This window comes from Andrographis paniculata, unplaced genomic scaffold (genome assembly GCF_009805555.1).
Source record: "Andrographis paniculata isolate CXL003 unplaced genomic scaffold, ASM980555v1 Contig65END, whole genome shotgun sequence".
Taxonomy (NCBI): domain Eukaryota; kingdom Viridiplantae; phylum Streptophyta; class Magnoliopsida; order Lamiales; family Acanthaceae; genus Andrographis; species Andrographis paniculata.
In genome coordinates, this window is record NW_026137601.1 from 3,655,221 (window position 1) to 3,665,554 (window position 10,334).

Genomic DNA, 10,334 nt, shown 5'->3' on the forward strand with positions numbered 1-10,334 from the left:
TATAAAGGGTGAGGTAATTTTATATTTTAGTGGAAGATACATTTATTAAAAAAAAATGGATACATTTGCTGGTAAGACTAAAATGGCAAAATAGTTTTAAAGTAAATTTAATATATATGATTAAAAAAATTAAAATATATGTTTAATATTTAAAAATTATATAGCAATTAAAAAAATATATGCAATATAGATATCATTTTGTAGAATAAAATCTTCTATAATACAAGTAAATAAAAAATATTTTTGTTTATTTATAATTAATATAAATCAATTTTATAAAAAATGTATAGTTTTAAATATAGATAAAAATATTTATTTTTTTTATATTTATTTTTTTTGAGGAGAGAGGTAGAAATAAAAGAGTTTTGAGTGGGTTCATTTATGATGTTGTATGTTATATAGTTAATTAAGTTGATTTATATTTGTTAAATATGTTTTAGTTTAATACTCTCTCCGTCCAGTTAGAAAGTATACATATTTCTATTTTGGGACGTCCAATTATAAATTAACCATTTCATTAAATACCCCATTTTTTTCATAAATACACCTACTTTACATCACATCATTACTTTTATACAAATAAAGTAAGGGCAAAAATGTCATTTTATTACTTTCATCTACCCACTATAATTAAAATACTATTATTTCTTAATCTTCGCGCCAAAAGTAATTGTATACTTTTAGCTTGGATGGAGGGAGTAATTTTTACCAAAAATAGAAAGGTATCAATTGTTACGAGACAAACAAAAATAAAAATAGTGTCAATTGTGGTGGAACGGAGAGAGTATTATGCATTTGTTAATTTATACCTTCAATATTATATTTATTTATAAATTTAAATATACATATTCAATTTAAAAAAAAAAAAAAAAATCTCGCTTCGTTAACTTACTGATACATATTTTTAAAATATTTTTACTTATATGGCAATATATTGATGTAATACTATTATATTTATTAAAATTTATATCTAATTCATACCAACATATTTTTATAAATAGAAAGTTATTATATTGTTAAAAGTCATTTTCAAGTCAAATAGTATATAATTAGTAAACGCTTGGAATATATTTTTAACAATTATAATACTTTTTTTCATTTAAAAATATATCTCAAAACCTTTAAATAAAAGTTAATATTTAAATGTCGACTTTGTGAGATCTACAAATAAAAAAATTATATTAGAGGTAAAATATCATAACTAAAAAACAAATAAATTCTGCGGATTCTCACGCTATCTGAAATAAATAAATAAATTCTAACAAGATGTGAGTTGGCTAAATAAATTTAATAGAATTTGAACAAGCACAAGAACCACATGATGAAAATACATAAATTGATAATAGTCTAACCTAGCCGTAGCTATTTGAAATTCCATCTACTGTGCCTATTTACTTTTTTTTTTTTTTTAAAAAAATATATATACATATTAATATAATAATTTTTTAAATTAAATAATTATCTCCAAACAAGTAGTAAACAAAACAGATTTTTTTTTTTTTAAAATTTTTTTAATTTTGCAATATCAAAACACGTTTTGGCAATTTGGATTTCTTGCAATTTAGTCTCTTTTCTATCATGCAAAAAATCGATTCGGCCGTTGATTTTGATTTGGTTGATTTACAGTTAATTATTTAATTTGTAATTATACTATTTTAAAGATATACCAAAACAAATAAATAAAATAAATAATAGTAATAATAATAACATATAAAATTAATATAATATATATTTAGTTAATGTATATAATAATGTATATTAAGTGGTGGGACCACCAAATAATTTTTGAAAAAAAAAATCATAAAAAAATCACTATATAATATTAATATAACATATATTAATTAATACTCGCTCCGTCCATTTTTATTGTCCTAAAGTATATTTGCACGATTTTTTAGGTAATTATTTTTTTACTATGAATAAACAAATTTGATTTTATAGATTAAAAATAATAAATGAATAAACGGAAAAAAAAATAAAATTTATGTTTAAAAAAAATAAAACAATAATTATTGAGCGTCTCAAATAAAAAAACATTAAAATTAATTTGTGGACGAGAGAGTATATACTAAGTGGAGGGATCCATTAAACAATTTTTGAAAAAAGAATAGAAAATCACATGTAATTACTTAGCAGCCGTCCTCATATATATATATATATATATATATAGCATTAGATTAAATAGCCTAATGATTACTACCTCCGTCTCATTTATATTATCAAATTTTTCATTTTCGTCTGTCTTATTTATTTTATTATTTTTTTTGAAAAAAATTATACACTTTAATCATATATTAATTTTTTTAATTTATAATTTTTTTTAATTTTTATTAGACTAATTAGTTATATAAATCTTAATCTAAAATTATTTTTATTATACGATAATTATTGTAATTAATACATTCTTAATTATTTATAATTATACCCCTTATAAATTCTTGCGTCTATAGTAAATAAGACACGATAGTTGGGACGGAGGGAATATAAAATAAACGAATCCTAGAATTTATCCATTCCCCCTGTAAAATTGATATTATTGTCCTACTAATTTAGAACATATATGTATATATATATATATATATACCTTATATATACCTTCCTAACACAGTCATACAATATCTCGTAGCTAGAAGTGTATCCGTAACCTTTAGACGATTACCAGTTGCAAACACATTCTCCCCGGTAGAACTTGTTGGTCTGTATTTTAAAAGAGAAAGAAGACAAAAATAGCAACTATCCCATACACTCCACTCACCTTTATATAGAATATGTGATCCTTCCTTGGTAAATAAAAAATTGGACTTTGGCTTGCATAGCTTGGACATGCATGTTTGGGCCTATGATATATCTCGAAGATGGGCTTGGCCCTTGGATTAAAATACAAAACAAAACCTTAATTTTATCTTTTTTTTGAAATATATATCCTATTTAGCTTTCAAAATGAGACACACAAGAAAAACTTTTTGCAATTTTTTTTTAAGTTTTGCCATAAATCATCTTTTTTTTCTCTGCAATCAAAATATCCTCTGAAAAATTTTCGGTTTGTGAAATTTGTAATTCCGTTCAATTTGCTTTATTTTGGGAGGCGATCGGCTGCGGCCGGCCGAAGCTGCTCAAGGAAATTGCGTCATTCGCGTGGCTCGGATTCCATTTCAGATCTGATTTTCAATTTGTGGACTCAGATTTCATCATATCTCACATTTGCCAGTTTAAAATCTAACAATCTTGAAGCAAACTTCGTGAAAAAATGTGATGACTAACGAAATTCCCCAAATTCACAATCGAATCACCGCTGCCCAGAACGTACCTGACGATAAAGAAATGATCAGCGCTATGCGCGATGGAGGCGACCAAAAATCTAAACGCTGACGTTCAAATTGGTGCAGAAGAGGAGGAGAACAAGAAGGTTAAATCCAACAAGTCTCACACGTTTGTTCTCTCTGTTCCACGATCTCAACTACGCCGCACAACTGGTGAGGCTGCTCCGATCGCAGTTGATAAACGTGAGGCGCGTAAGGCAGCCAGGAGGGGTGCTGCCAAGAAAGCTGTGAAGACAGCCTAAGAACAGGCCTTCAAGACCGTGATGGAGAAGGCGCAACCTATTGCTGTGACCTCCAACCAGCCTGTTGCTGGAAAAAAAAATAGGATTCCGTTGATACCCACGTGAGATAGTATGTTGTTGTTCTGCCTCGTCCTCAGCATATGTTTGCAGGACTTGCGCAGGGTCTCGTCTGCCTACAGTAACTAGACGACTTGAAGGGTATACAACCGGTTGTTGCTGCAACCTTCAGGCAGCCTATTGCTGCGGCAACAAAAAATGTTGTTTTATCTGACCACGTTGAACCAGACAGACTGGCTGATGGAAGATGCACATGTTGTGCATGAAGGATCCTCAGAAGAATATAAAGTACAAATTCTAAAAGCTTGAAAACGCTCAGTTTTTAAGAGTGACTCCCTATATAGTGTCTCCTGGCATGCGCTAACGGCTAACAGTTGTGGGAGATATTGGAGATGAAGTACATAACCGAGGATGCTGGTGCCAAAAAATTCATAGTGGGATGATTTCTGGATTTCAAAATGGTGGACAGAAAAAATGTTACAAAGAAACTTGATGCGTTTCAGCTGATTCCGCATGCAATCTAGGCTGAGGAGATGAAGTTGAGTAAAGCCTTCCAAGTGGCGATGATAATTGAAAAATTGCCGCCTAGTTAGGGTGATTTCAAGATTTACTTAAAACACAAACAGAAGGAAATGGACATGGTGAGACTGATCAATCGTCTCCAAACTGAAAAGGAGCATAAATCGAACCTGACAAGCAGGGGACATATGATGCTCGGCAACAAGGCCAATATAGTCAAACACAAAGGCTAAGGCTCTCGTTTCAAGACTGCTTCGAGGAACAATGAGCTGCCTATAAAGAACTAGAAGCCCACAGACAAGGGTAAGGAGAAGCTGAAGCCATCTGACGGCGTTAAAAAAGCAAAAAGTACCTTTAAAGACACTTGCTTCAATTGCGGAAAGTTCGGATACCGTTCGATAGACTGCAAGGCGCCGAAAAGAAAAAATAGACGAAATAGACACATGTTGTAGCTAAAGAGAAAGAGCCACTCGACCTCACATGTGTTGTTTATGAGGCAAACCTGGTAGGTTCAAACAAGAAATAGTGGTGGCTCGACATATGAGCAATACACCACATATGTATGGACATGAATCAGTTCTCCTCGTTCGAACATGTCGATGGAAAAATGATGTACATGAGGAATGTTGCTCTTATTGAAGTCAAGGGAAGATGAAAAGTGCTTCTGAAGATGACGTTTGGAAGAGTTGTGACGCTGACCAATATTCTTTACATGCCGGCGATGATGAAGAACTTGGTCTCGGGGATGCTTTTGATGAAACATGACTCTAATATTAACATAAATGGTGATAATTTTTTTGCGTAAATCAGGAGTGTATGTGGGCAAGGGATTTATACATGATGGTTTATTAAAATATTATATTATGACAGTAATTGAAAATAATAATAATAATAAGTTTGTTGCTTATATTGTTGAGTCATCTACTTTATGATAATCGATTGGGTCATGTTAATTATGATTCTATACGTCAATTAATTAACTTGAACCACATTCCAAAATTTGAATTAAATTAACATAAATATGAAATTTGTGTTGAAGCAAAACTAACTCGATCCTCTTTCCAAGCGATTGACTGTAAAACTGAACCACTCGAATTAATTCATAGTGACGTATGCGATTTTAAATTTGTACAAACACGTGGTAATAAATATTTTATTACATATATCAATGATTGTACAAAGTATTGTTATGTGTATTTACTTGAAGGCAAAGACGAGGCATTAAGTAAATTAATTTTGTACAAAAATGAAGTGGAAAATCAACTTAACAAACGGATTAAACGAATTCGAAGTGATAGAGATGGAGAATATAAAATTCCTATAAGTGAATTTTGTGCACATGGAATAATTCACGAATATAAAATCAACTTAACAAACGGATCAAACGGCGTTGCTAAACGCAAAAATCGCACATTAAAAGAAATGATGAATGTGATGTTAAGTTGTAAACTACCCCAAAACATGGGGGGAGGCAATTTTAAGCAGTAATTATCTGCTTAACTTATTACCTCGGAAAAATATGGAGAAGACCCCATATTAGCTTTGAAAAAGTTGAAAACTATCTTACAAGCACCTTTGAGAGTAGGGGTGTCTGGCTAAGGTAACGGTGCCACCTCTCAAACGTGTGAGAATCAGTTCTAAGACAATAGATTGCATTTTCATAGGATATACACATAACAGTGCTGCCTATTGATTCTTTGTATTCGATTAAAAAATTATGGATATCCCAAAGAATACAATAATGGAATCAAATAATGCATCGTTCTTTGAAACGTGTTGCCTGAAAAAAGGCGTTGAATCTAGTTTGTCCAAGCGAGAACATAGAACAGTGGATCAAGATCGAATGGAAATGAATGAATTTGAATCTGAACCAGGTCAGAAATCTGATCTCAAAAGAAGCAAGCAAGCACGCGTTAAAAATTCGTTTGAAAATGATTATTTCATTTATCTTCTTAAGAACGAGCCTCAAACATATGCTGAGGCGATGAGGTCTTCTGAAGCGCCTCTCTGGAAAGAAGCCATAAAAAGTGAAAATAATTCTATTCTCCAGAATCACACTTGGGAACTTGTGGATCTCTCACCTGGCTCAAAACCTCTCGGATAAAAGTGGATCTTCAAGAGGAAATTAAAATCGGATGGCACAATAGAAAAGTACAAGGCCAAACTTGTTATCAAAGGTTACAGACAACGAGAAGGCCTATATTACTTTGATATATATTCTTCTGTCACGAGAATAACATCAATTAGAATGATTCTAGCGATAGCCGCTCTGCGGAATCTTAAAGTACATTAAATGGATGTAAAAACAACCTTCTTAAATGGATATCTTGATGAAAAGATCTACATGAAACAACCGAAAGAATTTACAGTTGCAGGAAAAGAAAATAAGATTTGTAGACTTGTGAAATCATTGTACGGACTTAAAATCTGCAAATAAATGGCATGAGAAATTTGATCATACCATGATGGAGAGTGGTTTTAAAATCAATTAATGCGATAAATGTATATACGTAAAGACCATTGTGTTAGGTTATATGATTATATTTCTTTACGTAGCCGATATACTTATTGTTGGTAGCAACGACAACATCGTTAAATCCACTAAAGACATGTTAAATTCTAAATTTGACATGAAAGACATGGGTCTTGCTGATGTAATCTTAGGAATTAAGATCAAAAGAACTGAAAATAGTCTAATTTTAAGTCAAACTCATTATGTAGACAAAATTCTTGAAAGATTCAGTAAAGATGACACGGGAATAGCGAAAACCCCATTGGGCACAAGCATTCATTTATCCAAGAATCTTGGAGATGAAGTATCCCAAATTGAATACGCTAGAATAATTGAAAATTTGATGTACCTAATGAGTTGTACCAGTCCTGACATAATGCAATAAGCAAGTTTAGCACGTATACAAGTAATCCTAGTCGCAAGCACTGGAAAGCCATTGTTTGCATACTTAGGTACTTACTATACACTCGAGATTACGAACTGCACTATAGCAGACATCCAGATGTAGTAGAAGGCTACTCAGGCGCAAATTGGATATCTGATACTCTTAATTCAAGATCAACTAATGGATATGTGTTTACACTTGGTGCAACAATCTCTTGGAAATCCTCGAAACAAATAATTATTGTTAAATCCACAATAGAATTTGAGTTTATTATGTTAGATAAAGTTGGAGAAGAGGCGGAATGGATACACCACTTCATCCAGATATTCTAAATTTGGATAAACACGTATCTTCTATTACCCTCTAATGTAATAGTAAATCTACTATTGGTAGAGCAGAAAGTACAATGTATAATGGTAAGAGTCGACATATTCGTCGTCGACACAATTCCATAAGACAAATGATCAAGACTAAGGTTCTTGTCATAGACCATGTTGCGTTAAAGGATAACCTAGCGAATCTGCTAACCAAAGGGTTAAACCCTGATACAGTTTATAAACTGACAAGAGGAATGAGAATTAAGTCTGCTGAAAAATAAGTTTTATAAAGGAAAATCCAAACCTAGAAAGACTGAAGATCTCAATAACTAGGTTCAATAGAACAACCTGACTATAAGACTTATGTGTGTCCCTGTGGGGGCTAACAACCTCTATTCATTCATGTCAACAAACGGTGACAGAGTAAGGAGAATACCAAATAATTGCTTTAATGATCTTTAAGTAAGTATTGTATCACTCATAAACTTAGAAAAATTATCTATGTGAGAGAGAAATTGGGCCGCTTCAAAGGACAACTGTTTAGGCACAGTTCTTTAGAAACTCTTGCAAAACCATGACAGACTCCATAGCCAAAACAAACCAAACTATGAGAACCGAACAAAGAACAAGGATTATGTGTTGGCATGTAATTCATTTACTAAGAAACTAAATAGTCCAAAGACAAAGCGTCCACTGGATAGTTGGTAAATATTGCATATTGTTCAAAGGAAAATTCAAAAACATACATATTTATCCTATGCAGAATTCTCTCTTCTTTCATCAAGTCTTCGTTTTTTCCTCTTTCATGTGAGGATTTCTTGGTTTGTATTTCAAAAGATGAAAGAAGATAAAGTACCAAGTATCCCACATTGGAAACTTAATACATTTTACTCAACTTTATATAGATTATGTGGTCCTTCCATATTAAATGAAAAATTGGACTTAGGCTTGCATGGCTTGGATATGCATGCTTGGGCTTGGATGTTTGATATATATATATATATATCAAAGATGGGCTTGGCCCTTGGGCTCGTGGGCTCAGCCTAATAACGAAAGAAGGAAAAAAGAAATCATTTTGACCTAATTTTGATAATTGACGTATTAAAATCAATTATCAAATAAAATAAATACGTTGCAACTAACTTCAACACATTGGCAAGGTCGTGTAGGAGTCGTCATATCCAACCTAGAAAAATCTCAACAAGGAGTGAAGACGTGGACGGGCCCGAAGAGGATGTTCCGAGAGTTTAAAGAAGATGACGTGAGACTCATAAAAAACGGAGTCAACAAGGTGACGGAAGAGATCGTAGCGGACAAGAACGGACACATAAGTGTGGAAGGTGGGAGTAGATTAAGTGGGAGAGACACCTCAATAGATTAAAATATAAAATAAAATCCTAATTGTTTTTTTTTTTCTAAAAATATATATCTCAATTAGCTTTCAAAAGGAGATACAGGAACTCTACAATTTTTTTTTTGGTAAAATTGCTTATAACTCTCCTATGGTTTTGAAATTCAGCGTGAAATCTCCCTATATTTTAAAAATTGCATGGTACCCCCTTATACTTTAAAAAACGTTGCATGAAACCCCACCACCATGAAACTTTCCTCGTGTGATAAGAAAATGATTTTCTATCTATATATTTTGCATGGCAGAGGGGTTTTATGCAATATTTTTGAAAGTATAAGTGAGCGTCATGCAATTTTTTAAAGTAAAATGAGGATTTATGCTAAGTTTTGAAACCATAAAGTGGTTTCATGCAACATTTTTTTAAAGTATAAGGGGGCGTTATGCAATTTTTAAAGTAGAGGGAGAATTTACGCTGAGTTTCGAAATCACGAGGGAGTTATGGACAATTTTGTTTTGTTTTTTTTTTTTTTTTTTTTTCATTTGCAAGTTCTTCCAAAAATCAAATTTTTTTTCTCTGCAATCAAAATATCCCCTGAAAACTTTACTGGGAGGCAATCGGTGGTAGCTCTAAAATCGCTTCAAGGAAATCGCTTCGTTCGCAAAATAAAAGTTAGTTAAAATCTGAATTTTGATTTGTTGACTAAAATTTCGTCATATTACCAGTTTTAAATCTAGAATAACTTAACTATGTCAAACCAACTGCATTCCTTCACTTATCCAAAATAAAAGACTTTCACAAACCAAACAAAAACTAAATATGCAATAAAGAACTAATTGCATCCCAATTGAAAAAGATCTACATAACATAACCAAACATTTGTTTTTACAAAAATAAAACAATTTTATTATAATATTCGAGCTCGATTGTAGCTTACTTCAAAACAATTGAAGCTATCAAACAATACCTTATTAGACAATTAGTCAAATAGAATCAATTCAATGTATCATCACCTCACAAATCATGTTTACCAATTATCTAAAATTTTATTTTCTAATCAATAGTGGATTCACACAAATGTATTATTAATATATGCTGCACAATTAAAATGATAACAAGCTACAGTACAACTAATGTACACGTATATATTGTGTAGTTAGTGTTGTGGATGCAACTTGGCCTATTTCGGTGCCACAATTTGTACTCTCAAATGCCTATAAATATAGACTATAATTTACAGTAAACAACAGTCAATTCATTCATATACTTCATCCCCTCTCTATCTCATTTTTCTCTCTCTTATATACATCAATATATTAGTATATATATTTATATACATATTATGACATACATACTTACATACATAAATACATAACATTACGCCAAGCACACACATACACATATATATATATATTATACTTACCAATATTATATTATTATTATATAAAACAAGCTACAAATTAATAATCAATATTAATCTAGGCGCAAAACTTTTCACAATAAATCAAGGCAAAACAACAAAAAACTCTCCCGTGATTTACCAAATCTGCTGAAAATCCTCCGTAGTTCTAAAACTCCAAAAAACCTACTCGTGGTTTATAAAATGTTGTATATCACACGCCTAAAATGCGAT